Raw genomic sequence first — 22,445 nt, forward strand, 5'->3', positions numbered from 1 at the left:
TTGCTATTTGTTGTTCATAAATTCCAAGGCATAACCAGTGCATGCAAATCACAATGTTTTTATGAGAAGAGGGGTTTAGTGCCAGTACAAAGATTTATGACACCATATATTTTTTTACTTGCTATTAGTCACATAGGCATTTTAATATTGAGATTAATTTTTAATAACTCTTCCATTTGCATCTCTGGACTTATTGATTTGAAACGTCATGGTGGTGATCATATCTTTTCATAGTCAAAGGAACTTTAAATAAGCCTTTCCCATAAGACCACACATTTCATATAGTCATATTCACTGAGCTGAAAAATGCTTTGTTGTTTTGAAAATTATCAGAGTGGACATATTATGTGAATGATCAAAATTCTACTTAATTTTGAAGAGGCTGTGTAATATCATTTGACAATAGGAAGAAAGAAACTCATTTTATCTTTTCTTGGTACTTAAAATCACAAGCAAAATAAATGCAAAAGGCTATAGCTTAGTAAGACCCAGTTTATTTAAGAATGTAGAGACATCATTGTGTACCTTCTTTTATTATACTCACTCGAACAAAAATGAACTCTTATTTTTTAAAGTTACCAACATAATATGGGTCAATAAAACAATTAAGATCCTTCTAGAGAATCCCAGGGACGGGGGAGCCTGGTGGGCTGCTGTCTATGGGGTCGCACAGAGTCGGACACGACTGAAGCGACTTAGCAGCAGCAGCGGCAGCAGTGGTATATTCTTAAATTTATTTCTCCATGGAATTTGGCATGCAAAACTTATATTTAAATGGAGAAATAAATAAAAATGAAGCAATTAGAAACCAGTGTACACACACACACACACACAAATTGTCATGAAAACTTTTTAAAAAGTTTAAAAATATCTGTCTAAATATCTAACAGCTGTGAGTGATTAATGGTGCATTCATGAAATGACATATTATGCAGTTATTTCAGTATATGCTATAGAATAACATTAGTGACAAAAAATCACATTTGAGGTTAAAGTATCATGGATACTTGAAAGGAGGAATGTATATATGTATGTGCAGAGAACACTATTGTAATCCATTATAGTATGCTATAGTATGTTAGTAATCATTATTGCTTGGTGGTATGATTGCAAATGCTTTTATGTCATTATAATTTATTCATACTTTCTATGTTAATATTGGATAAATTACCTTAAAATGTATATACTCATAGGCAACTTGAGGGATATACAGTAAGAAATAATAAATCCTTACATTTAAGGAGCATGAGAAGAAGGATGATCTATGAAGCTGCACAGAAATGGAATAAACTCCTTTTAGAGGTATCTTCTTTCTGTAGTACTGTTTTTTTTTTTTTTTCTTTTTAAAAAAAATTATTTATTTTAATTGGAGGCTACTTACTTTACAATATTGTAGTGGTTTTTGCCATACATTGACATGAGTCAGCCATGGATGTACATGTGTTCCCCATCCTGAACCCTCCTCCTACCTCCCTCCCCATCCCATCCCTCAGGGTCATCCCAGTGCACCAGCCCTGAGCACCCTGTCTCATGCATCGAATCTGGACTGGCAATCTATTTCACATATGGTAATATACATGTTTCAATGCTATTCTCTCAAATCATCCCACCCTCACCTTCTCCCACAGAGTCCCACAGTCTGTTCTGTACATCTGTGTCTCTTTTGCTGTCTCGCATATAGGGTCATTGTTGCCATCTTTCTAATTTCCATATATATGTGTTAATTTTTAATTTTGTATTGGAGCATAGTTGATTAACAATGTTGTGATAGTTTTAGACGCCACAGCAAAGTGATTTAGTTATACATATACATGTACTGGGGCTTCCCTGGTGGCTCAGACAGTAAAGCGTCTGCCTGCAATGCTGGAGACCCAGGTTCGATCCCTGGGTCGGAAAGATCCCCTGGAGAAGGCAATGGCAACCCACTTCAGTATTCTTGCCTGGAGAATCCCGTGGACAGAGGAGCCTGGTAGGCCACAGTCCACGGGGTCGCAAAGAGTCGGCCACGACTGAGCGACTGCTTCGCTTATTCATGTATTATTTCCCGACTTCTTTTCCTATTTAGGTTGTTATATAATATTGAGCAGAGTTCCCTATGCTATCTATCCAATAGATCCTTGTTAGTTATCCATTTTATATATAGCAGTCTGTACATCTCAATCCCAAACTCCCTAACTATCCGTCTTCTACCCTTCCCCCCAGTAGCCATAAGTTTGTTCTCTGAGTCTGTGAATCTGTTTCTAACCTAGTCATTAAGTGCAAGATCATTAAAACTCATTTTTATGACATATCATATTAAATAGTTCAGAAAGTTTTCAAAAACTGAGCAACCTAGCTGTTATTAAAAAAAGTATATTCCCCTATGCTTTTTAATGTTCCTGTCTACTTTTTTAAGAAAACAAATATACTTGATACTTTTATTAAAGTGAGATAGTGAAATAGAATTGACTTAAACCCTGTTTCATTGTATCAATAAATAATATTCATGAACTGATAAATGATGAAGATATATAAAGTTCAATATATGTCAGAAAAAAGTCATTTTCCCCCAAATTGCCTTTTTTATATTTCCTGTTTATGTATCAAAACATGTAATTATTAATATTTTTGATTCATTGGCTATGCTTTGTAAATGAAATAGTGATTTAAGTTACAAGAATTTTATTTTAATAGTATCTCGGGAATTTTAAAAAATGACTGTGCATATTAATGTTTAAAAGAAGTAGGAAAAATGATGGATATTGTGACAGACCCTTTAATGGATTTTATCAATGGAATCAGGGTTTCTAGCATACATGTGGGAAGAAAATTCTGTGCTAAGATTGGAAACTTTGTCCAGCTTTTGTAAAACTTTGCTCCAGAACACTTCATTCTTTGACAATAAGCAAGCCTGTCACCCAAGTTACAGTAAATCTGAATCTAGAATGACTAAAAGAGCCTCCCTAAATCAAGGTATTTCAATGCGTATGTGTTGAGGTGAGAGTGAGGTGATCTTCAATCTTGGCAATGTGTGGATTCATGATATGTGAGGGGTTATGTTCTTTTTTTGAAAAATGATAAAAAGAATGGCAAAAATGATAAAAAGGAAAAAGGAAGAAGAGGGACTGTTTTATGCCAGTTATCAGACAAATCAAATTTAGAAAAAAACAGTATGAAAGGTGAAGATTTGAAAATTGATCCCCTAAATATTCACTTTGATGTGAGGCTTTTGAACTGTGGTGTTGGAGAAGACTCTTGAGAGTCCCTTGGACTGCAAGGAGATCCAACCAGTCTGTTCTGAAGGAGATCAGCCCTGGGATTTCTTTGGAAGGAATGATGCTAAAGCTGAAACTCCAATACTTTGGCCACCTCATGCGAAGAGTTGACTCATTGGAAAAGACTCTGATGCTGGGAGGGATTGGGGGCAGGAGGAGAAGGAGACGACAGAGGATGAGATGGCTGGATGGCATCACCGACTCGATGGACGTGAGTCTGAGTGAACTCCGGGAGTTGGTGATGGACAGGGAGGCCTGGCGTGCTGTGTTTCATGGGGTCGCAAAGAGTCGGACACGACTGAGTGACTGAACTGAACTGAACTGAAATATTCACTTGGCAATATTTCCATGGTATAATACCATGTGTGTGGTATATACCATATGGTATAATACCAGTGTGAAGACTTGCTCTTAAGGTTAAGAACACCCAGAGCTGTTAGTACCTGCAATTTATGTTAAGAGAAACTGATTAGCAGTCATACTTTAGGTCAATGTTTTTCTAATTATGTATCTTTATTATATCATTAAATTGCTTTGGTAAATCTCATGTAAATATAATTATGATAATTTGAAATAGAAAATATCAAAATACAGAGTTTGTCATAGTAAGAATAAGCATTAGTTTGGAAAATTTGTTACTGGGAAATTTGATTTTATATATGTGTATATGTACACATGCACATACATATAGATATATAGATATATGTAGTAGATTATATTGTGAAATATATTTCTTACTATGTATAATATTCAAAGACTATCAATGCAAATACCTGATTCCTTAGGCAGTAAAATATAGATTAATACTCAGTTTTCATCATATGGCTGTGAAATTCATCTCAGAATACTTTTCTTATTTTTTTTTTTCTCTCTCTCTCTATATGCCAAGCGCCAAAAACTGAAATTTAAACGAACTGACCTTAGGGCTAATATACAGAATGGGTTATGAGAATCTCATTTTGCAAGAACCAGTTTACCTAGTTGATGTTTTTAAAATAATCTTAGTGGCAAGGAAAATCAAATGAGGTGCCTGAGACAGGTTAAAATCAAATGAGGTGCCTGAGATAGGTTAAAATTTTACAAAGAGCACAGTAAGTTGAAGCAAACCTTGTAACACAAGGTCACTTGGCTTAGTGTTGCATGCTATTTAAACAACTCTTTTATATACAGATGTCTGCAGGACTTTTCAGTAATGATGACTGACAATAATTTTCCTGCCTCTGTTTTCCAATTGTGGTACTCATATAAACCAAAAAGAATTGTAAAAATTTAAATATACTGGAAACTGGTGAAAAACTGCAGAATTCCTGAAGGAGTTCTCACTATCCAAAGAAAGAAAGAAAGGTGAGGAGTGAAGGATGAGAAAGATAAGTAACAGGCTGCCCATTACAGATAAATTCTGTCTATTGGAATTATACCACATTATTGCCTCCTGTAATCCCAGTATTTGCTTACAAGATTTGCTTACCCCTGCCCATAGCAATGGGCTTCCCTGATGGCTCAGATGGTGAAGAATCTGCCTGCAATGAAGGAGACTGGGGCTCAATGCCTGGGTCAGGAAGATCCCTTGGAGAAGGAAATGGCAACCCACTCCAGTATTCTTGCCTGGGAAATCCCATGGACAGAGGAGCCTGGCAGTTTACAGTCCATGGGGTCGCACACAGTGGGACACGGCTGAGCATGAATGCACACCCACACCGATAGCAATACCCATAGATACGTACACATATATCTCAAATCAATAGATCTCGAAGTACAGTTTTCCCAATAATATAAAGTATATCTACTAGTAAAACAAATTTTAAAAAGGATTTTAATGTAGTGTGGGGAATACCAAAGGAAAGTAGATATTCTGCTGTTGGATAACACATAGCCGTCAATGAATCAGTCCTCTTTTCTCAGCATAGAGCATGGGGACCAAACAATTAATGAGTATATGAACATACATATGAAGAAGTGCAATGCATGAACATAGGGGTGAATGTATCCTTTTGAATTACAGTTTTTGTTTTTGCTTTTTTCCTGAATATATGCCCAGGAGTGGGATTGCTGGATCATAAGGTAATTCTGTTTTCAGTTTTCAGAGGAACCTCCATACTGTTTTCCATAGTAGGTGTACCAACTTACATTCCATCAAAAGAGTAGGAGGATTCCCTTTTCTCCACATCCTTTCTACTATTTGCTATTTGTAGACTTTTTAATGATGGCCATTCTGACTAGCAGTACCTCATTGTAGCTTTGATTTGCATTTCTCTAATGATAAGCAATGTTGATCATCTTTTCATGTGCCTTGTAGTCATCTGTGTTTCTTCTTAGGAGAAATGTGTATTTAGGTATTCAACCCATTTTTCATTTTGTTTGGCTGAGTTGTATGATCTGTTTGTATGTTTTGGAAATTAACCCCTGTTGGCCACATCATTTGCAAATATTTTCTCCCATTCTGTATGTTGTCTTTTAATCTTGTTTATGGTTTCCTTTGCTGTGCAAAAGCTTGTAAGTTTGATTAGACCTCATATATTTATTTATTTATCTTTATTTCTAGTGTCTTGGAACACTGACCCAAGAGAATACTGGTACTATTTATGTCAGAGAATGTTTTGACTATGATCTCCTCTAGGAATTTTATGGTATTATGGCTCATGTTTAAGTCTTTAAGCCATGTTGAGTTTATTTTTGCATATGTTAAGAGAGCATGTTCTAGCTTTACTGATTAACATGCAGCTGTACAACTTTCCTACCATCACTTGATGAAGAGACTGTCTTTTGCCCATTGTATATTCTTGTCTCCTTTGTTGAAGATTAATTGACCTTAGGTATGTGGGTTATTTCTGGGCTCTCTTTTCTGTTCTATTGATCCGTATGTCTGTTTTTCTGCCAATACTATGCTATTTTTATTAGTATAGCTTTGCAGTATTGTCTGAAGTCTGTGAGGGTCATACCTTCTGCTTTGTTCTTTTTCCTCAGGATTGTTTGGGCAATCCTGGGTCTTTTATGATTCCATATATATTTTAAGTTTATTGTTTCTAGTTCTGTGAAAATGTCATGGGCAATTTGGTGGGGACCACATTAAATCTGTAGATTTCTTGGATAGTATGGCTATTTTAATAATATTAATTCTTCCAATCCAAGAACATAGGATATCTTTCCATTTGTTGGAATCATCTTTAATTTCTTTTATTAATGTTTTACAGCTCTTTCACGTCCTTGGTCAGGTTTAGTCCTAAAGTGGGAGGTTGAGGTTAGCCAATGTAAGCTTTTGCATATACGTATATAGGTAATTGTTGTTAGTTTATATTAGTTTATAATTGTTGTTATACATATATAGAATTGTTAGTTGTTGTTAGTCCATTATATACATATAATATACAAGGTCCTGCTGTACAGCACAGAGAAATATATTCAGTATCTTATGAGAAATCATAATAAAAATAATTTTAAAGGAATATATACATATATACATAAAACTGAATCACTTTGCTGTACAGCAGAAATTAATACAACACTGTAAATCAACTATACTTCAATGTTAAAAGATAAAGTGAAAAAAAAAAGGGAAAGAGATATTCTTAACAGTAGAATATGGGTAGTAGAATATGGGAATAACATAATAATGGGCTTCCAGAATAGAGACCATGAGTAGGTATATTAAAAGGGTGATCAAGAATGTCAATCTTGAGTTCATAAATAAGCTATTTTATTTAGGAAAGAAATAGTCATGATAAAAAAAAAAAAATCTTAGTTATTTGCATGCTTCTTCCAATCAAGAATTAGGTTATCAAGAGAGATTCAATGAGAGTGTTTGTAAAGGCCTGCAAGTTTTTCCTAAATCTCTTCACATGGCCCATAAAATAAAGAAATAATGTGTTACATAACATTCTTATTTGTAAAAAGTCACTTTTTGTCTTCAGAAAACCTGAGTAAACTAAATATATTTGTTTCACATCTTTAGACAGTATAATTGCAATTTAAATTTGTTAACATTTATATTTCATGAACATTGGTTTTTCTATCTTTGCTAAAGATAAATATGAACTAGTTATATGCAATAATTTGCCTATGAGGCAATGTCAAAAGACAGTACTATTTTATATAGCTAAGTGGATTATTAATATATACATAAACAACAATCATCTTTCAGTGTCAGTGGTCTTATTTTAAGTACAATGATACTTATTGTGTTTTTAATATAGTGTATAGACTATACTTTCCAAATTTCTGTAATTTAAAAAAAATTTTGTAATTTACCTTGATTTTTTCCCCTGTATTTTGGATGAATCACAATAATTACAGTTCTTCTTGATAGTATTAAAATAAAGTAGTCTTAATATGTGTGAAAATCAAATACATTTTTATGCATTTTTTCTGGGCATATTTCCAATAACTTACAGCTTTAGTAAAAGTTATTAATTTCAGAATGTTCCCATGTATTTATTTCCCTGGTAGCTCAGACACTAAAGAATCTACTTGCAATGCAGGAGACCCAGGTTTGATCCCTGGGTCAGGAAGATCCCCTGCAGAAGGGAAAGGCAACCCACTCCAGTATTCTTGCCTGGAGAATTCCATGAAAGAGGAGCTTGGTGGAATACAGCCCATGGGGTCACAAAGAATAGGATACAACTGAGTGACGAACTTACACCTTCACTTTTTTCTTTTTCCCATGTATTTATATCCTTGAACTCCTGTCACATGGAATAGTTTATTTTTACATTAAAGATAGAGATACACACACACACACACATACATATATATTCTGTTCATTTATATGACATAAGGCTAATAGTTGCAAACAATTAGCTAACCCTTATAAAACTAGCATTTATATTAGTAAAAAACTATCAAAATAAAATTGATCTTTGTATTTCACAAGAGAAAATACATGTCACAGTTTTGATTTAAAATATATGTGAAGCACCCAAAAACATACACATGCATCATGGAACATAAACTGTGAAGACAGTGGTAGGGATCAGAGGTAAAGAATAAATAAAATCACAGCAGACATGAAAGGGGTCCACCTCTGTGTGAAAGTCAGCCCCATGGATATCTAATGCACTGGATGTACTGGGGATTGGGTCTAAATACATATTTTCTGTAGAATTTAGTATTGAATGTAGCCTTATGTACAATAAGATCAAGGATGCTTTCTTCATCTCATTCTGCCTTTTAAAGTCACCAAATATAGGAGAATAAGAATTTCATAGATATGGAAATATCAATTGGAGAGAATTTTACCCTTTTCAAAAATAGATATGCACACCAATATTCAACACCTTCAATAAAAAAAATCCTATTTTCAGCTCTAATAAACCCCCATTAAATCACAGTAATCACGTGCTAGAGAACAGGTGTTTTAAATCACTAAATTTGGAAGTGGAGTGAAGTTGCAGGAGCATGTTGGAAGCTTTTCATTGGCTGAGTCTGACTGCAGTTTCCATGGCAATTCCACATTTACCCTGGTTCCCAAATCTTCTTCTCACTCTTTCAAAATGCAGTGGAAAATACTATTTAGTGTGAGGAGAACAAATTGGGTCAAATTATCATCATTTATGTAGCTAGAAACAGGAATAGGAATAAAGAGAACCATGTGGACTTTCCTTTACAATTTGCTCACATTTTATTTCATCTATATTCATTTATGCATAATGTCTACACCCTCTGCTGTTAATCAACATACGTTACAAAAGAAAAATATCCATAGGGCAACAGCTTGTTACAATAACCATCATTTATGGAGAGAAAATGCCAGTCATATGAGTGGTGTTTGTGCCTAGAGTCTTACATATTTGTTATTGTTCAGTCACTCAGTCGTGTCCGACTCTTTGCAAGCCCAAGGACTGCAGCTTGGGCTTCCCTGTCCTTCACCATCTGCCAGAGCCTGCTCAAATTCATGTCCATTGAGTTGGTGATGCTATCCCACAGTCTTGTCCTCTGTCATACTCTTCTCCTCCTGCTTTCAATCTTTCCCAGCATCAGGGACTTTTCCAATGAGTCAGCTCTTCCCATCAGGTGGCCAAATTATTAGAGCTTCAGCTTCAGCATCAGTCCGTCCAATGAATATTCAGGACTCCTTTCCTTTAGGATGGATTGGTTTGATTTCCTTGCAGTCTAAGGGACTCTCAAGAGTCTTCTCCAACACCACAGTTTGAAAGCATCAATTCTTTGGCACTTAGCCTTCTTTGTGGTCCAACTCTCACATCCATACATGATTACTGGAAAAACCATAGCCTTGACTAGACAGACCTTTGTTGGCAAAGTAATGTCTCTGCTTTTAAATATACTGTCTAGGTTGGTCATATCTTTTCTTGCAAGGAGCAAATGTCTTTTAATTTCATGGCTGCAGTCACCATCTGCAGTGATTTTAGAGATCAAGGAAAAAAGTCTTTCACTGTTTCCGTTATTTCCCCATCTATTTGCCATGGAATGATGGGACCAGATGCCATGATCTTTGTTTTCTGAATGTTGAGTTTTAAGCCAGTTTTTTCACTCTCCTCTTTCATTTTCATCAAGAGGCTCTATAGTTCCTCTTCACTTTCTGCCATAAGGGTGGTGTGCAGAATATCTGAGTTTATTTCTCCTGGCAATCTTGATCCAGCTTGTGCTTCATCCAGCCCGGCATTTTGCATGATGTACTCTGCATATAAGTTAAATAAGCAGGGTGACAGTATACAGCCTTGACATACTCCTTTCCCAATGTGGAATCAGTCAGTCCTTTGTTCCGTGTTTGGTTCTAACTATTGCTTTTTGACCTGCATATAGATTTCTCAGGAGGTAGATCAGGTGGTCTGGTATTCCCATCTCTTGAAGAATTTTCTAGTTTGTTGTGATCACACAATCAAAGGCTTTGGCGTAGTCAATAAAGCAGAAGTAGATGTTTTTCTGGAACTCTTGCTTTTTCTGCCAGTGGATGTTGGCAATTTGATCTCTGGTTACTCTGCATTTTCTAAATCTAGCTTGAACATCTGGAAGTTCTCGGTTCATGTACTGTTGAAGCCTCATTTGGAGAATTTTGACCATTACTTTGCTAGCGTGTGAGATGAGAGCAATTGTGTGGTAGTCTGAACATTCTTGGCATTGCCTAGAAAATACTGTTTTAGAAAAGGCAGTGAGAGTTATTAAGGTAGAAAATTATTTCATAGGGTTCCTCTATCTGGGACTTTTCCTGTGTATCCTTCATCATTGTGGCTGACACCACTTGTTTCTGTTTTCAGCAATAAGTACCTAGTTTTTCAGAGAGGCTGAATGTACATTCTCTGTCTTGGGAAGTAGGGTCAGGGAGCATAGAAACTCCAAAGATTTTTTGTGTTTTTTTTTTCTTTTTAATTGAAGGATAGTTGTTTTACAGTATTGTGTTGGTTTCTACCAAACATCAATATGTATCAACCATAGGTTTACTTATGTCCCCTCCCATTTGAACATCCCTCCCACCTGCTTCCCCATCCTAAGAACTCCAAAGTTTTGATAGTCAGTATCTCATGCCATCTTAGAACTTTGTGGAGGTGGATCTAAAAGTAATGATAAAAGTGAGCTGTTAGCTTATCTTACTTCAGCCAAATAGTTTCCCCATAAAGTCTAATATCAACACTGTGATCTCTGGAACTAAAATGCAAGACATAGAGCAGCAAACTTACATTCCATTTCCTAATAGAGTTCCGATCCTGAACCTCTATCTCTGCTAACCTTTCTTATTCAGAGACAACACCATATTTAACCATTTCACATCCTTTCTATATTTTCCCTGGGCCATGTCCTTCTCTTGGTATTTTCCAGAACTAGAAGCTGGTGTTTTACCAAGTCCCAAGTTTTACCACCTCATAATAGTTATTCCAAAAAGGGAGAGGTATAAAAAGGCACAACAAGACAGGGCTTTTACATTTCCTACTCCCTAACAATGAGAGGTTTTATACTCCAGCCCTAAGGAAGGCGATGTGTTATTCCATCTTTTAAGGAGCCCCCCTTATGTTTTCTCTAAAAAGAGACTTGAGGAATTCAGGGAGGATATTTATAATGAATAAGAGAGTCTTCCATTCTTAGCAGACTTGTCTGCCTGTAGTTAAAGACTATCCAAAGGCAACAATTCATCCTTCCTTAATTCTGCTTCCTTAACAATTTACCTAATTTTATCTATGTCGTCCCAGGTGGCACCAGTGGTAAGGAATCCTCCTGCCAATGCAGGAGACACAAGAAATGTGAGATCCCTGGGTCAGGAAGACTCCCTGGAGAAGGGGAATGGCAGCCCATTCTAGTATTCTTGTATGGAAAACCCCATGTGCAGAGGAACCTGGTGGGCTGCAGTCCATGGGGTCACAAAGAGTCAGACACGACTGTGCAGATATGCACATATTTACACACTCATGTGTGCATGCACGCACACACACACACAAGTGATGCACATAGCCTTCTCAGAGCAGCTAATTTGAGGGCTCTTAGGGAAGTATTGGTAGCACAATGGCTGGAGGAAAGCTTGGGTGGGATTCTTATATCCCCTCAACTCTCCACAAATACCAACAGAATCACACTTTACTGAGAACTTGTCCTTGTAAGAATATCAAGGTTCCATGAACATATAGAGATCCCTGAAGGACTCTCTCATCATTCTGCATGTGTAGCTGCATGAGAGATTCCAAGTAAAGCAATATTGCAAATGTGATTTATTATAATCCATTATATGTCTGAGATTTTATGGCACTTCAATACATACTTCAATTATGTTGTTTAGGTCTCTGTACTGAAGTTATTTTATTGCATATATCTTTTCCACATTATTTTCTATAAAGTCCAGGAAGGCAAGACATTAGTTTATGTTTTGTTTGTTTTAATTTTCATTGTGTGTGTCTGGATCCATTCAACAAACATTCATTTAGCAAGTTCTATAGGACAAACAGGTTTCCCTGATGGCTCAGATGGTAAAGAATCTCCCTGCAATATGGGAGATCTTGGTTTGATCCTTGGGTTGGGAAGATCCCCGGAGAAGAGAATGGCTACCCACTTCAGTATTCTTGCCTGGAGAATTCCATGAACAGAGGAGCCTGGCAAGTTACAGTCCATGGGGTCACAGAGAGTCAGACACAACTGAGTGACTACTACTATAGAACAAACACTTAGCGAAAAGATAAATACAATATGATCCCTTCTCTCTAGAATTTCAAACTGGTGAGCCATTTGGGCACTTACTGTGTACCAGAGGAGTCACTGTTTCTCAATTACACATTTACCTTAAGGAGGAAAAGTTTTATCCCATTTTACATCATAGAAACTAAGAATCAAAGAGAATTCCAATCAAGTGGTTTCCAGAAGAAATCTTAGGTAAGGATGGGATGCTTATAAAGAGAAATCTAAAAATCCATCTACTATACAGAAAAGGAAAATGTGATTCAGAAAAGTTAAAAAAAAAAACAGATCAAAAAAGAAAAGTCTAGAGAAAAATATCAGGGAAAAAAAATGAGCCAAATGAATTATCTGAAGTTCTTGCTTTATTTTACATGCTGTGTGCTAAGTTGTCTCAGCTGTGTCCAACTCTTTGCAACCCTATGAACTGTAGGCTGTGGACCCCAGGCTCCTCTGTCCATGGGATTCTCCAAACAAGAATATTGGATAGGGTTGCCATGGTCTCCTTCCCCGCTCTGGGATCAAATCCATGTCTCTTACATCGCCTGGATTGGCAGGTGAGTTCTTTACCACTAGCGCCGCCTGGGAAGCCCATTTCACATGCTACCAAGATGGTAAATTGGCAGACAGAAAGCTTTTCTGAGAAACACGCTGGTAATTAAGCAAGAACCTTAGTGTATGAGTCTGTTTAACCCAGATCTATGTCAAAGTTGTGAAATGAAACAGGAGATATTTCTCAAAAATCTTTGTCTTTAGGTAGTGTTTTCCCACCATGTAAATAGGTTGCCAAAGGGATATCACCTTTTATTTCCTGTGTAACTCACTGACACGTTTTTGAGCAAAGAATTCTACTTATTTTACAACTTAGTAATGAAATAAGAAATTATAAATGCTATTTATTCCATTGCTACTACTATTACCCAGTGATGGTGCCATACCAAAAATGTGTATATATTTTTCTATTATTCTGTATTTATTCCTTTTTTAATTGGAGGATAATTGCTTTAAAATTTTGTGTTGATTTCTGCTGTACAACAATGTGAATCAGCCATAAATATACATATGTCCTGTCCCTCTTGAGCCTCCCTCTCACCCAGCCCCTCATCTCACCCAACCCCTCATCTCACCCAACCCCTCATCCCATCCCTGTAGGTCATCACAGAGCACCAGGCTGTGCTCCCTGTTGTATAGCAGTTTCCACTAGCTCTCTATTTTACACGTAGTGAAGTATATATTTCAGTGCTACTTCCTTTCAGTTTGTCCCACCCTCTCCTTCCCCCACTGTGTCCACAAGCCTGTTCTCTATGTCTGTGTCTCTATTCTGCCCTGCAAACAGGTTCATGGTATCATTTTTCTACATTCCATATATGAGTTAATATACAATATTTTTCTCTCTCTGTCTTTCTTCACTCTGTATAATAGGCTTTAGGTTCATCCACTTCAGTTCACCTGACTCAAACTCACTCCTTTTTATGACTGAGTAATATTCCATTGTATATACATACCACAACATCCTTATCCATTCATCAAAAATGTATATCTTCAAACCTTGTTATTTCAGAACTCTTTGTGCTGTCCAGAGATCTAAGATTGAAGATCAATTAAATTTCTCTTTTTTGAAAAGTCAATATTAATGCCACTGATTCATCCTAATTTATGAGGGGCAGTATGAGATCTTTATTATGTCTGAGCTAGTATCTCTTAAAGAGTAATAATAATATTTTCATATATTTATATTTATTTTATAGAACTAAGAAGTTTTAGATTCTTTACAACTTTCCCCTTTTTTCTTTCATCTTTCTTTCTGTCACCTCCCCCATAATTGCTCCCACTTATTAATATGCACTGTGTTGAAATCAGCTTCCAAGGTGGCTCAGTGGTAAAGAATTTGCCTGCCAATGCACGAGCTGCAGTTGGTGTGAGTTCAGTCTCTGCATTGGGAATATCTCCTAGAGGAGGAAATGGCAACTCTCTCCAGTATCCTTGCTGGGATAATCTCATGAACAGAGGAGCCTGGTGGACTACAGTCCATGGGGTTGCGAAGAGTTGGACACGACTGAGAACAGACGCACATGTTGAAAGCAGCAAGCTAAGTATACACCGTTTACCTGCTCACATCCTGCTTGTGTACGATTAGTAAAGTCTCTCTTCCCGTTATCAGGGAGGCACTACAATGAAGGGAAAAGAGCAGGGTCTGAATTTAACTCACCTGAGTCCAGGTCTAATTTTGGCTTCTTCTGTCTGTAAGACTTTATGCAAATTATTTAAACACATGAGCCTCAAATATTTTTAAAAAATCTTCCAAAGTGAATAGCATCACTATTCTCTAAATGTTTCGTGAGAAATTTATGAGACTTCCTGACCTACTGTCAGATCATACAGTTGTTAAATGAATACCTCCCTCCTTTTCCTTAGACCTCACTCCTGGGCCAATGTTTCAGCTTATTAAAGAGCCACTGAATAGGGACTCATGCCCTCTGCTATTTAGAGAAACAAAGGATATTCTGAACCACTAGGGGTGCAGGACTTGTGCATTCAGCTTTTACCTAGCCCAAGCTCTTTAAAGTATGAAGTTGACCCTGATCTTGTATGTGAGACAGTCTGTTTTAAAGCATCAGAGAATTTGGCTCTCAGTATTTATCTACTGAATCTAAAATTACAACCACTAGATTCTGTAGAAAGGGGATTTTACTAGCTCTCTGACTTTAGGGAAGAAACATAGTCAATCTGTATAGTTTTCTAATGAGTAAAATGAGATATTAGGTGATATCAAGCAGGCCATGGTGGAAACCCATGGTACTGCTGCTCCCTCCAGAGTCTCTAATAGAAACATTTGATCCATTACAAAGCTCCCTCCTTCTGGGACAGGGCCTCAAAATTCTGTTTAACACAACTCTTGTGTTGGGGATGTAATTTGATTGTTATTTGTTAGTGCTTGGGTTATATATTTCCTTATCTGCCTTCCAGTCTTTAATTGCACATTCTATGATTATTATTAAAATTAGACCCATTTGTTATCCTATGTTAGAGTTACATCCTCAAGAGTCAATTGAGTGCTTTTGTCTCTTTGTTCCAGCCTACTGTGCTTTTTAATTCTTTTGTTTGCTCTCTAAATATAAAGATTATTAGCCATAAAGCAGTCAACATTTGGAGAATGGTTGCCAAAAATCATCATTAGTTTTATAACCAATGATCTATAGTCCTTCTAGCAGTTAATTAGACATACCAATCCATGCTTATGAAAATAATAAAACCATGTCTTATAAAGAGGAAAAATGCTTGTTTTTTTCCCTATAGAATGATATTCAAATAACTGAAACAGTGATATCAAATCACTGTGATATAAATTTTAACAAGGGTAAGGACCGCTTAGAATTCATCTTTGATATGTGTCCTCTATAGTTTCTAACCTTCTCATTTAAGCTATATTTCTATTGAACTTCCTTAAGTTTTAAGCTTAGGATCAGAATCATCAGAAGGGGTCAATGTTGGGGTCCCGCAGTTTAGTTCTGGCTTGTTCCTATCCCCTGTACAGTTCTGTGCATTTTGACAACTGTCACGTGGCCACCATGACAGTATCCTAAAAGTACTCACACTGCCTTAAAATGTTTCACACTTTAGCTATTTCCCCTACCCTTGCAAAACTCTGGGCAGAATTGCTATTTTTATTGCCTCTACAGTTTCACCCTTTCCAGAATGTCAAATATTTGGAATCATGTAGTATACAGCCTTTATAGACTATCCTTTTTAACTTACCAATATGGATTTCAAGTTCTTCTATATCTTTTCATGACTTGATATATCATTTCTTTTGATCGGAAACATGTGCCATTGCATGGATATACCATAGTATTGATGCATTCATCTGTTGAAAGGCTTCTTGGTTGTTTCAGTATAAACATTCATGATTAAGTCATACATAAATTTGTGATCAGTATTTTTTGTACATATGACTTTCCAAATAAATCTGATAAATACCTAAGAGTACAACTGCTGAATCATACGGTAGGGTTATATCTGGTTTTGTTAAGAAACTGGCAAATTGTCTTCCAAAGTGGCTGTACCATTTTGCATTTCCACCAGCAATAAATGAAAAATTCTTGCTGTTCTACTTTCTTGTCAACATTTGTATCGATAGGCTTTAGATTTTAGCCATCCTTATAGGTAGGTGTGTAGCGGTATCTCATTTTGTCTCACTTTTCAACTCTTAAAAATAAATGATGCTGAGCATCTTTTCATAACTTTTTTTACCATCTGTATATCTCCTTTACTGAAATGTTTGTTCAGATCTTATACTCTTTTTGTTGTTGTTGTTGTTGTTGTTGGGTTGTTTCCTTATCATTAAATTTTCAAAATTCTTTGTATATATTGGTTAAAAATTCTTTATCAACTAGATAATAGCAAGTATTTTTCGCAGTCTGTGTCTTGTTCTTCCATTCTTTAACAGTGCCTTTGTAGAAGGTTTTTATTTTAACCAAGTCCAACTTATAATTTTTCCTTTCATGGACTCTCTTTTATGTTGTATCTGACAATGAATCACCTAACTGAAGGTTACCTAGACACACAGGTATCCTGTGATATTTTCTAAAAGTTGTTTAGTTTTTGAAAAAGGAAAAAATAAGTTTATGATATATTTCTAGTTAACTTTTAAAAGAAGTGTAAAACCTTTGCTTTGATTCTTTTATTTTAGTCACATTGCTTTTTTTCTTGGCTAGATAGACTGTTACTAATTTTATATATCTTTTCAAAGAACTTGATTTTTATTTATGGGCTTTCTGCAGTTTTCCTATTTTCAATTTTTTTTTTTTAATTTCTTTCCTACATTGTACAGTTTCTGTTTGCTTCAGGCTTTATTTTTCTCTTTCTCTCTTGTGGTCTAAGATAGGAGCTTAAGTTATTGGTTTTAGATCCTTCATCATTACTAATAAATGCTTTTAATGCTATAAATTCCCTTTAATAACTATTTTTGCTGCATTCTACAAGTTTTGATGAGCTGTATTTCCATTTTCATTTAATCCAATAAAAGCTGTCTTTTGGGACTTTTTTGACTCATGTTTTATTTAGAAGTCTGTTGTTTAATTTCAAAATGTTTCGGTATTTTCTGTCTTTCTGGTTTTGATTTCTAGTTTAATTCCATTGTGACTTGAAAAAATACTTTGTATGATTTATGTTTTTAAATGTATTAAGTTTTTTGGGGGCTTGGGTATGGTTTGTTTTGTAGGAAATGCCATGTGAACTTGAGAGGAATGTACATTCTATTCTTTTTTGATTGAATATGCTATAAATATTTATTACATCAAGTTGATTAATAGTGAATTTTTGGTCAAGTATATCCTTTCATACATTCTACCTGCTGGACCTTCCAACTACTGAAAGAGGACTGTGAACGCATCCAACCATAGTAGCAGATTTCTTGTTGCATTCCGTCAGTTCTTGTCTCTTGTATTTCAGGACTCCATTATGAGGTGTATGCGTATTAAGATTGTTATGTCTTTTTGGAGAATTGAGCCCTTCATTATTATGTATAGCAAAGTCGCTCAGTCGGGTCTGACTCTTCGTGACCCCATTGACTGTAGCCTACCATGCTCCTCTGTCCATGGGATTTTCCAGGCGAGAGTACTGGAGTGGGTTGCCATTTCCTTCTCCAATTATTATGTATACCCCTCTTTATTTCTGATAATTTCCCTTGTTCTAAAGTATGCTGTGCTTGGAATTAATACAGCTTCCTTTAATTTACTTTAGTTACTTATTAGGATGGTATCTCTTTTTCCATCCTTTCAATTTTTATCTAAATGTGTCTTTAATGTTTTTTCAGTCAGATAAACTTTGTGTTTAATTGGTGTATTCACATTTAAAGTGATGATTTATATACCTGGATTAATGGCTACTATTTTGTGACTGTTCTCTAATCATTGCAGTTGCTCTTGGTTTATTTTTATATTTTCTTCTCTGTTTCTGCCTTCTCTGATTTTAGGTGGGAATTTTATATAATTCCATTTTCTCTTCTCTCTTAGAATAATAATTATGATGTTGTTGTTCAGTCACTCAGTTGTGTCTGACTCTTGGCAACCCAATGGACTGTAGCACAGTAGGCTTCCCTGACCATCACCAACTTCTGGAACTTGCTCAAACTCATGTCCATCAAGTTGATGATGCCATCCACCATCTCATCCTCTGTCTTCTTCTTTGCCTCCTGCCTTCAATCTTCCCCAGCATCAGTGTATTTTCCAGAGTCAACTCTTCACATAAGGTGGCCAAAGTATTGGAGCTTCAGCTTCAGCATCAGTCTGTTCAAAAAATATACAGGACTGATTTCATTTAGGATTGACTGGTTTGATCTCCTTTCAGTCCAAGGGATCTCAACAGTCTTCTCCAACCCCAAAATTCAAAAGCATCAATTCTTTGGTTCTCAGCCTTCTTTATGGTCCAACTCTCACATCCATACATGACTACTGGAAAAACCATAGCTTTGACTAAATGGATCTTTGTTGGCAAAGTAAAGTCTTTGCTTTTTAAAATGCTGCCTAAGTTTGTCATAACTTTTCTTCCAAGGAGCAAACATCTTTTAATTTCATGGCTGCAGTCAACATCTGCAGTGATGTTGGATATCAAGAAAATAAAGTCTGTCTCTGTTTCTATATTTTCCCCATCTATTTGCCATGAAGTGATAGGACCAGATACCAAGATCTTAGTTTTTTTTTAACGTTGAGTTTTAAGCCAGCTTTTTCACTCTCGTCTTTCACATTCATCAAGAGGCTTTAAGTTCTTCTTCACTTTCTGCCATAAAGGGTAGTGTCATCTGCATATCTGAGGTTATTGATATTTCTCAGAGCAATCTTTCTTCCAGCTTGTGCTTCATCCAGTCTGGCATTTCTCATGATGTACTCTGCATATAATTTAAATAAGCAAGGATGATATACACCCTTGATGTACTCCTTTCCCAATTTGGAACCTGTCCGTTGTTTAATGTCTGATTCTAACTGTTGCTTCTTGACCTGCATACAGGTTTCTCGGGAGGCAGGTAAGGTGGTCTGGTATTCCCATCTCCTGAAGAATTGTCCATAGTTTGTTGTGATCCACACAGTCAAAGGCTTTAGCATAGTCAATGAAGCAGAAGTAGATGTTCTTCTGGAATTCTCTTGCTTTTCCTATGATCCAACAGATGTTGGCAATTTGATCTCTTTTTTTCTAAATCCAACTTGAACATCTGGTAGTTCTTGGTTCACATACTGCTGAAGCCTAGTGTGGAGAATTTTGAGCATTACTTTTCTAGCATATGAAATGAGTGCAATTGTGCAGTAGTTTGAACATTCTTTGGCATTGCCTTTCTTTGGGATCAGAATGAAGAAACACCTTTTCCAGTCCTGTGGCCGCTAAGTTTTCCAAATTTGCTGGCATATTGAGTGCTGCACTTTCACAGCATCATCTTTTAGGTTTTGAAATAGCTCAGCTGGAATTTCATCACATCTACTAGCTTTGTTTGTATTGATGCTTCCTAAGGCCCACTTGACTTCACAGTCCAGGATATCTGGCTCTAGGTGAGTGATCACACCATCATGGTTGTCTGGGTCATTAAGATCTTTTTTGTATAGTTCTTCTGGGTATTCTTGCCACCTCATCTTAATATAATTATACTTCTTAAAAAATTTAGTGGTATCCTAAACATTTGTAATATATTTTAAGTGAATATGAGGATACTTTAAAATAAGATTATATTATTTCATAGGTATCCAGATATTTGTAAAAGGGTATTTTTCCCAATTCCTCCCTTCCTCGCCTGACAATGTTGCTGTCATTTACTTCATATACTGAAATCTCACAATACATTTTCCTGTTATTACTCTGTAAAAAATACTTTGAAAATTCCCTTAGATTAAGAATAAGAAAACTAAAATATTTATTTTTACCTTCATTTTATTCCTTCTCTGATATTCTTCCTTCTTTTATGTAGGTATACGTTTCTACATCATTTTCATTCTTCTTGAAGAATTTTTCTTAACATGTTTGCAGATCATATACACTGATGATGACTTTCCTCAATTTTTGTTTGAAAAAGTCTTTATTTTTCTTTCACTTTTGAAAGTTGTTTTCTCTGTATAATTTGAGTATTCTGGCTTTTGCTTTTTCTTATCAAACTTTAAATATTTTACTCTAGTTTCTTCTTGCTTTGTGTGGTTTTTTCCTCCATTTCTCTGTAGTTAATGTATTTTATTCCTCTTGCTTCATTCAAGATTTTCTCTTTGGTTTTCTGTAGTTTGAGTAGGATATGCCTTAGTTCAGTTTTTTTTTTTTTTTTTGTCTTTATTCTGTTTGGGTTTTATTTATTTATTTTAAAAAAGACAAAGTATAATGTATTGGGTAATAGAAACTGAGATAAATAGACCTTCAGTGTAAAGTCTATGTTTATCTGTCTGGGTGTTAGGCTCTGTTTAATATCTTGTGTAGCTGCAGATGAAGGCAATGGCACCCCACTCCAGTACTCTTGCCTGGAAAATCCCATGGACGGAGGAGCCTGGTAGGCTGCAGTCCATGGGGTCGCTAAGAGTCGGACACGACTGGGCGACTTCATTTTCACTTTTCACTTTCATGCATTGGAGAAGGAAATGGCAACCCACTCCAGTGTTCTTGCCTGGAGAATCCCAGGGATGCCGGAGCCTGGTGGGCTGCCATCTATGGGGTCGCACAGAGTCAGACACGACTGAAGCGACTTAGCAGCAGCAGCAGCAGTGTCTTTGTCCATGTCTCCTGTTGTCTTTGGGTTGTTGTAAGACCACTCTCGTAAGTAGAGTCTGTTTCTTGCAGCTCCTTCATCTGAGAATCGACTACTGTTATACTAGAGCTCTCATGATTTGGTAGTAAGATTGGGGGAGGGGAAACATAATTTAATTTTGTAATTCAAATTTTATCTTTTAGTGGGCCTTCATCCTTCACTAGTGTTTCTTAGCTTTATCCTTTGCCACCTTAGATGTAACAGGAAGGCAAAGGGGTTGAATATGGGTAACCACCCTTCTCTTAGGTTGGGTAAGTTTATGGTATAGTTTTCTCTTGGAGGGAGACTTTTGTTTTTGATAACTCTCTGGGCATACTGCAAATGATTACTTTTTTCTTACCCTGTCAGAAATGAAAGTGTATTTCCCTTGACTCTTCACTATGAGAACCTTGTATAGTTCTTTGACTTAAAACTCATGAAAGTCTGGGATTTCCTCTAAGACTGAACTTTAGGAAATATATCACTCTCAAGCTAACCTGTACTCAGCCTCCAGCAACTAGTGAAAATTACCATATAGGTGTTTCTACCAGTTAATGTCTTCAGAAGGTTCTGCTTCAAATAAACTGATCTTGGCTCTGTTTCTCCATATTCGACTATCTTTCTAGATTTCTGGTTGGGTTTGCCTTGTGATATCAATTCTCTGAAAGATGCAAAAATAAAATAATTTATTTTCAGTTTTCTCAACTCTTTTCTTGTTTTAAGAGTGGAAGCAGTGATTTTTAAGTTTTTTATATCTCATAGTTGAAAGCAGAAATCTGTTGGAATTCATTTTTTGATAGAAAGTCTAATGTTCTAATAACTAGTTCTCTACTTTCTGGATTAATATCAATCATTACAAATTTGGTTACAGTATGTACATCATGAACTGTTATGCAGTTTTTATAAAAAATTAGGAATTAGATATTTCTAATTACTATACAGGATAAAGAGAGATTTCCAGAGTATATTGTTTTGTGAAAAATAATATACAGAAAATTATGTAATAAGTGACCATTTGGGAAAATCAGGGGAAATATTTCATGTTTGCTTATATAAAAATAAATAATCTTGATAAATCTATGAAAATATCACAAGTAGTTACTTATAGGAAATAAAGATAAGGTGATGAGAAAGAATGAACAGAGGAGGATACAGAAATAATCATCATATACCATTGTAAGCAATATCCTTATTTTTGGATGCTATGATTATATTTCTCTCTCTCTCTCACACACATACATACACACACACACACACACACACACACACACACAATTGAGCTATTAAGATGATGCTGTGAAAGTGCAGTACTCAATATGCCAGCAAATTTGGAAAAT

Source organism: Bos mutus, chromosome 8, assembly GCF_027580195.1.
Source record: "Bos mutus isolate GX-2022 chromosome 8, NWIPB_WYAK_1.1, whole genome shotgun sequence".
Taxonomy (NCBI): Eukaryota; Metazoa; Chordata; class Mammalia; order Artiodactyla; family Bovidae; genus Bos; species Bos mutus.